General features: G+C 31.2%; 1 long non-coding RNA gene across 1 annotated transcript; it reads left to right on the forward strand.

Moving 5' to 3' along the window:
• Window positions 1-5,930: 5,930 nt before the first annotated feature.
• Window positions 5,931-7,048, forward strand: LOC126674826 (uncharacterized). The gene is made up of 2 exons (XR_007639630.2): window positions 5,931-6,425; window positions 6,825-7,048. It is a non-coding gene; the product is annotated as an uncharacterized LOC126674826 (long non-coding RNA).
• The last annotated feature ends 241 nt before the right edge of the window (window positions 7,049-7,289 follow it).

The following is a 7,289-nucleotide window of genomic DNA, read 5'->3' on the forward strand; positions in this document are numbered from 1 at the left end:
TTTTCAGCTACTTAAGTTATTTACATTAGAACTGTATTATAAATTGCTAGACTTAGGTTGGAGTCTCGGTTGCCCCCGAGCAGTTTTCTGCAGGTTTAAATGTTTATTTGATTTCCGCAAGGTTTGCTACGGGTTTTGGTACAACCATACCCATACCCTAGCGCCGGTCACGATTCATGAAATTGGGTCGTGACAAAGTTGGTATCAAAGCTTTAGTTTCGAACTAAGGCCAAAATTTGTATGTTGTGCGTTTATCGCTTTAAGGCATGTTAAATGTTGTTGTTGTGTCATAGGATCTACTGCGGAATTAGGATTCATGTCTTGTCTTTGAAACATCATCTTTTAATTTTAAAACTTTCTGCTTACACCGATAGGATTGCGTCAAGTCAGTCATAATTTATGCTTTGATGTGATGCTTTTGATGTTATTTCAATTGGGTGATTTAATTGCTTTTGATTTCTCGGGAAATCTTATGTTGGTAATTTTCTTTTTGTCATATTTGGGTATGATGTTAATTACCTTATCTTGATGATGTTGCTTTTCACTTGGATGATATATTTTGGCTGTTATACTTTAAGGATGTTGTTGGCATTAAATTGTTTGAGAGTACTTCTGGTTTTGGCCGAGAGCCTTGATTTTTAAAAAAAAAATGAATGATATTTGTCAGGATTTGACACTGTTTTGAGTGTATATGATTTTTGACTGAAAAAGCTTTTTGACGTTTGTGAATTACGTTGTTGGCCGTATTGGTTTTAAACTACCTTAAGGAATTTTTTTTTCTATAACTGGTGTTTTGATGCAAAGTCAAATGGGTAGTCTGGATACGACAACCTAAAATATTATTTCAGTATCTTGCCAATAAAAAAAAATGAAATTCATATATTTCAAAAAATTTATGTTTGACTAAGGATTGAAAAAGGGTTGTTCTTTTGAAATAAAATGAATTTCTCGAATTCTTAATTTAGGATGTTACGTCTAGCTTGGTATTATCAAATGATTGTTTGGAAATAAAAGTTATTTTGAAAGGTGTTACAGTTTTGGTAATTTAGTATTACTTTTGTAATTTTACCATATTTTGGTTTGTCAATACTTTGGTGTTGTTGGTCTTATGCTCGATTTGCTAGAACAAAGTATGTGTTTCTAAAAAGATTTAAAAAAAAAATTATTTTCCCACTTGGGCGATGAATTGATGTTATTACTTTGGGTGACATCGAGCTACCTATTTTGAAAATATTGAGATTTATTTTCAAAAAGCGTTTTTTTCAGATTTAAAAATGTGTTGCATAGTTTTATAAATGGGTATTATGGGTTTGACTTGAGTCACCCAAATTTGGAGTTGAGCTTGGAAGTGATAATCACTCAGCTAACTCGATGATTTTAAATTAAGGCGTTTTGGAACAATTATATCTATTGTTTTATAAAAGAGGTTTTCCGAAAAATAATTTTAAAACTGTGGGGCTCGACATTAACTTGAAATCTATTTTGTAAATTTATCTTTCGAAGTGGGTTTTTATAAGTACTTTTTGACCAACATTTTTATTATTTTGATTTAAGTTGATGTGTTGAAAATTTTATTGTTGATTTAAACCTTCATCAATTACGGGTTGTTTTGAGTTGTCACCACGTCGATAGGAATTCGTTGACCATATAAGATGTTGCATGCTTAATCTTTTGGAATTATATTGGTTAGCTACCATAATGAGTAATTGTTTTACTACAAGATGCTTAAGTGCTTTTTGGATGTGTGATCAATTCTTGACCTATAATACTGTGTTATTATTCTTGTCTATTGTGTTGATTAAGTTATGTCGTATCAGTTTTAGTTCTCATTGACCTCATTGTGTGGAGTATCACGTGAGGAAACCTTCTCGCTAGTTTTCTTTGGCTTAACTTTGGCATTGGTGTCGATGTGCGTTTGGAAACTTTGTTTTGACTCTGCGATGAATTTAGATGTTATAATTGGTTTAGCCGGATCGAACATTTGACCCTGGAAATCGAAGTGATTAATTTTCTTATTAATAAATTTGAGGAGCGATTCTCAAGATTTGTTTGCAGATTCGAATTCCGAATCTGTCCTCGTCAGATAAAGGCTATTTGAGTTATATTACTCAACACCGGTAGAATAATTCTACTCGGGAGTGTTTACCTCGTGCATGGAATTTCGAGCGTTATGCACTTCTAGATCATGTTCGTTGTGTAAATTGGAGTATTAGGATTCTTTTGCTTTTGGCATTCTGGGAAAGAATGTAGTAACTATGTTCGAGGTTGATCAGTGTAATAATTACACTGCTGTTTTTCATCAGGTAGAACGGTGAAATACCGAAACAGATAGTGGAGCTATGAAGGCAGTCGTGTTGCTTTGATGCCTTTGGAAAAAATTTCAATTCGATTTGAAGGGAAATTCATTGTTAGAAATTTTTTTATTTTGTTGTTGATTTTTGGTTATTTCGTTAATGACGATGCAAATTGGTGGACTAGAATAATGGAGATGGACAAATATGACAAGATGGACGAGTGCACGTCTCACAGAGTGTAATGTCTAGAGAATGTTTCAAAGAAAAATTGATTTCAAATGTTAACTTGTTAAAGTAATTGAAATGTTTTTATCACGTAATTGTACCTAGACATGTCATGAACATGCATTTGGAATGCCACGAATAGGATACTGCATTGAGCATTAAGTATGACCACTAATTAAAAGAGAAATAAATAATACATGCATTTAGTACATTCATCACGACATTAGATGATTAGGGTTGAATGCAACTCTTTGGGGATGAGAGCTGTCATCACTCTGGCGCACAATTATGTAAAATAAAATTTCTCAGTGGGACTTTTCAAGAAAAAATATTTTTTTTTAAAAAAAAAACTCGCTAGTTATATTGTGAAAATAGTGTAAAAAAAAAGGTTGTTAAATATCAAATGATTTTGAAATTTTATATGTTTGGTATCTAGACAAATACTCTGTGATGACGGTGGTGTTTTAAGAAAATATTGCATTGTAAGGAATTGTTCATATTGTTGGAGTATTCGTACTTGATAAAAATAGTTATGGTTATAAGGTTGTACTCGAGGTTTAGTTGTGGTGAATGCGGGAAAATATTGAGTTAGGATTAAAGAATTGTGTCAGCTTAGTGTATATTATTTGAGGATTTTAGTTTAAGGAAATTGGTTATGCTCTGCGTGTTCATTTACACTGAAAGATTTAAAAGAAATTTAGTTTTTACAGATTCGATTTTTTTTGTTTTGTTTAAAAAGTTTTGGTACCGATATGAAAATTATTTCGTAAACGAACGGATTCTTTTTTTGCAAAAAAATTTATCTTTTGGGAAAGTGATGAATTTATTTTTTCCAGTTTGATTAAAAGTGGATTTTAAGATTTTTCAAAAGAAACAATTTTATAGAAATCATGAATTTATTTTGAAAGTAAAGTTTGGTGGTAATTTCAAATTGAGAGTGTTTTATTATGTTGATACGTTTACAAACAATTTTTTTTTTCTTTTTTTTTTCAACGGATTAATTAATTTCGGTTGAAAGTGAAAATTAAATTTGAGGTGCAAGTAATTTCAATTTAAAAGTGGATTGCGTTATTATATATTTGTGTTTACGGAAAGCGTTGTTCTAGAAAAATTTTGTTTTGAGCATAACCAATAATCCGATTGATTGCGATTTGATCTTAATGATCGTTAATAGAATTTGTGGTCTTAGTGTTTCAAAATAAATGTTAAGGATGAAAAATATTGTTGTCTGAAGTTTAAGATATGTATTCCTTAGAATTGGTGTGTTTTCTTACGTCTGGGTTTGAAAGGTTGATGAAATTGTTGAACTGATATTAGTTAGTTGAACCAGGACGATTCTAGTGGTATTTAGTTTTAATCCGATATTTGTAAGAGAAATTATAAATAGGACGACATTTTGAATTGCTGATAAGCTTTCTCATTTGAGGTAATTGGTATTTTGACCACTATATGTTTTGTAGTGTTTAGGCGTTAAGAAATGTAAGATAATATTCCAGTGAGAGTGTCCTTATGTCTTAGTTGTAGCATTGGAGTTTGGCTTATTCAGATTTTGATTGAATTTTGGGATTGTTCCTACACTTGTGGTGTTGCTTGGTAGTCTTGGAGACTTGATCTTGTTATTTTGAAACTTTTTCTCGTTTAGCATGTTGGTTGCTTCCTGTTTGTAATAAATTTTTAATCCACTCACACGTGGTGATTGAGAAGTCGTTTGAGGTATCAAATTGTTGATATTAAAAAATTTCGCATATGCGTGTGGTGACCAGTCGAACTTTCGATCCAATTTTATCTTCGAAGTCGTATTTTTAATAAGTTGGGGGGAATGTCTGAAAACAAATTCAGCGTGTTTTCAGTTATTATGGTTTGCTTCGCTTTAACTCTCCCCAGTCTTCTTTGTGATAGATTTATCTTCTGGTAAAGAGTTTGGTTAGAATCTTTTGAGATTGCAGTTTTATTTTTATTTCCGTAGAGTTGTCACTCGGTCGTGAGAAATTTTGGAATTCAAAAGTTGTTACGCGTAATTGTTTTCTTTCGTTCCGTCAAGGATGCGTAACTTCGTATTTTAAGTTATGTGAGATTTTGCGTGTTATAACTGTTTCTATATTATTTTGGTTGTGTTAAATTCGAGGACGAATTTTTAATTAGTTGGGAAGAATGTAATATCCCGTATTTTCCGTTTGGTTTCTGGTGATTGTTTTGATGTAACATCCGACGATAATAATAATAATAATAATAATAATAATAATAATAATAAAGATGAGTAATATAATAAGAAAATAAGGATAAATTTGGAATTTTTTTTATTGTTGCCGAAGTAAAACCCTAGACCTAGTAAATTTTAAACTATAAAAAAATTGTTATTCTTTTCTCCTTTTTCTATTCGGCTGGAACGTTTTATTCATAAAAAATTTTTCCTATTTGCATCGAAACAAGGTACCGATCCTATTCCTTTCGTAGCTTCAAATTGTAAAGTGCTGGCTTTTGATTACATGGGTATGTGTTCTTTCTTGTAATTGGTTGGTGACTTAATTAGTTCATTAATGGCAAAAGCTATTCTTTTGTTAGTATTCACGTGATTCTTATAAGTTTTGGCACAGATTAAAATGTTCATTTTCTTTTAATTGCCAACTTCTTCTTTGTTTTGTTTCCAATTTTCTATTTGTTTCTTATAAGTGGGTTGCGATTTCGTAGTACACCATTTTTTTGTTTTACTTTTTCAAAAAGTATTAGAAACCCGCTTTATGAAATTATTCTTTTATCAAACAGTGGTCAAATGCATCAAATTTAATTGATAAAGTTTTACTCGAATAAATTTGAATTATTCAAGTTTTAGATCTGGCATTTTAGTCCAGTAAACTTTAATTATGTGAAAAATGATTATAATGTATGGTGTTCTTGTTTGTTAATCATTTGGTATGATGTTAGTTCGTCGCTATGAATTAAAGGCGATTTGATACTTGATTGTTCTCGGTTGTAATTTTGTTTCTAGTTTAATGTGTTTTCCATTTGGGTTATGAATTTGGTGGGATGATGAGGTGGCAGTGAGCGTTTGGCCTGATTTGATTTTAAATTGGCTAAAGGCTCATTTAGGTCATCGATTTATTTTGCTTAAAACCTATTGATTCCTTAAGTTAAATTTTACCTTTGATTTTTGATTTTAATATACGAAATTAGTTTCGACTTTATTTCGGCGACCTAGTTTTTAATTATGATTTTAAATTACTTTGGGTACCATTATTTTAAATCTAGAATTAGTATTAATATAATTATAATTTAAATGATTTTAAATTATTTATATTATTATTTTGGCAAAGTGGATATTATTATCTAATGTATAATTTTAGAGAATTTGGCTTAGCATGCCAATTTGGCTAAATTTATAATTTAGCCTTTTAATTATTTATTGATTTATTTAATAAGATATTTTGCCGGTAATTTTAATTACTCGGGTTTCAAGTTATTGAGTTCCGTTTTGATATTAATTAATATTTCATTTAATTATAATTATAAACTGTGGTTTATAACTCTGGATTTATGATTGAGTCGGGTTAGACTTGGGTCTCCCGACATGTGGATTTAGCTTGGTAGTTTTAAGAAACTCGGCTAACCCATTATTTGAGGAATTTATTTAAATATTATTTAAATAATATTTCGAAGTGGTTTTTAAGGTGTGAACTCAATAGACTTGAATTATTTTACGGCATTATATTTTATTTGATAATTGTGTTTCTCTATGTGATTTTATCTGTCTTATTATTTTGTGCTAGTCCTACGTGGTGTCTAGTATTCTTAGAGTTAGGGGTTGGAGTGATTTTAACTTATGATTTATTTTTAGACTCTTCGACTACTCGCGCTCAGAAGTCGAACCAGGGTTAGCTGTTTGCCAAGATTCACGTGGATAAGCAAGCAGTGAGTTTGTAGTGCTATTTACCGCTTTATTAAGTACCGCATCATATTTTAATATCATAAATGCTTTTGAATTGTTTTAAGCGATTGTGGATCTGGATTGAAACGAGCTACTCGATAGGCTTGTATCGAGACTGTGTGCACCGGTAAGTACTCTGGGATCGGCAGACTAATGTCTTGCTTACGCTGGTATATATATGACGAGGATATGTTCCCGTCGACTCTGGGTTTATCAGTATGCTATGTCATACTTACGCTGGGATCATTTCAATACTGTTTTCCATAATCATATTATGTTAGTATAAAATGTTTTGATTTAAGGGTTTTAAACTTAATAAATGTAAATAGTATTGCGAACTCATCTCAGTATATCTGACCCCGTTGTTTTCCCAAATTTTCCAGGTTTATGATTTGAAAGCTGGTCCACTCCGATTCTTTTGATTCCTCGGAGGTTTTTATGTTATTTAAACTAGTTACTATTTTCGAACTCTTAGACCGCAGTAGAATTAGTTTATATATTACATTCGATATTACACTTTGGGATTGTCGAATTTGATCGACTATTTATTATTAGCATATTTACACTGGAATATTTTATTATTATATTTAAGGCATGCTGTGGAATATTTTCAGCTACTTAAGTTATTTACATTAGAACTGTATTATAAATTGCTAGACTTAGGTTGGAGTCTCGGTTGCCCCCGAGCAGTTTTCTGCAGGTTTAAATGTTTATTTGATTTCCGCAAGGTTTGCTACGGGTTTTGGTATAACCATACCCATACCCTAGCGCCGGTCACGATTCATGAAATTGGGTCGTGACAAATATAAACAGATAAATTAGCAGTTTTGTTATTTGTGGGATTAGTT

This window comes from Mercurialis annua, linkage group LG3 (assembly GCF_937616625.2).
Source record: "Mercurialis annua linkage group LG3, ddMerAnnu1.2, whole genome shotgun sequence".
Classification (NCBI taxonomy): domain Eukaryota; kingdom Viridiplantae; phylum Streptophyta; class Magnoliopsida; order Malpighiales; family Euphorbiaceae; genus Mercurialis; species Mercurialis annua.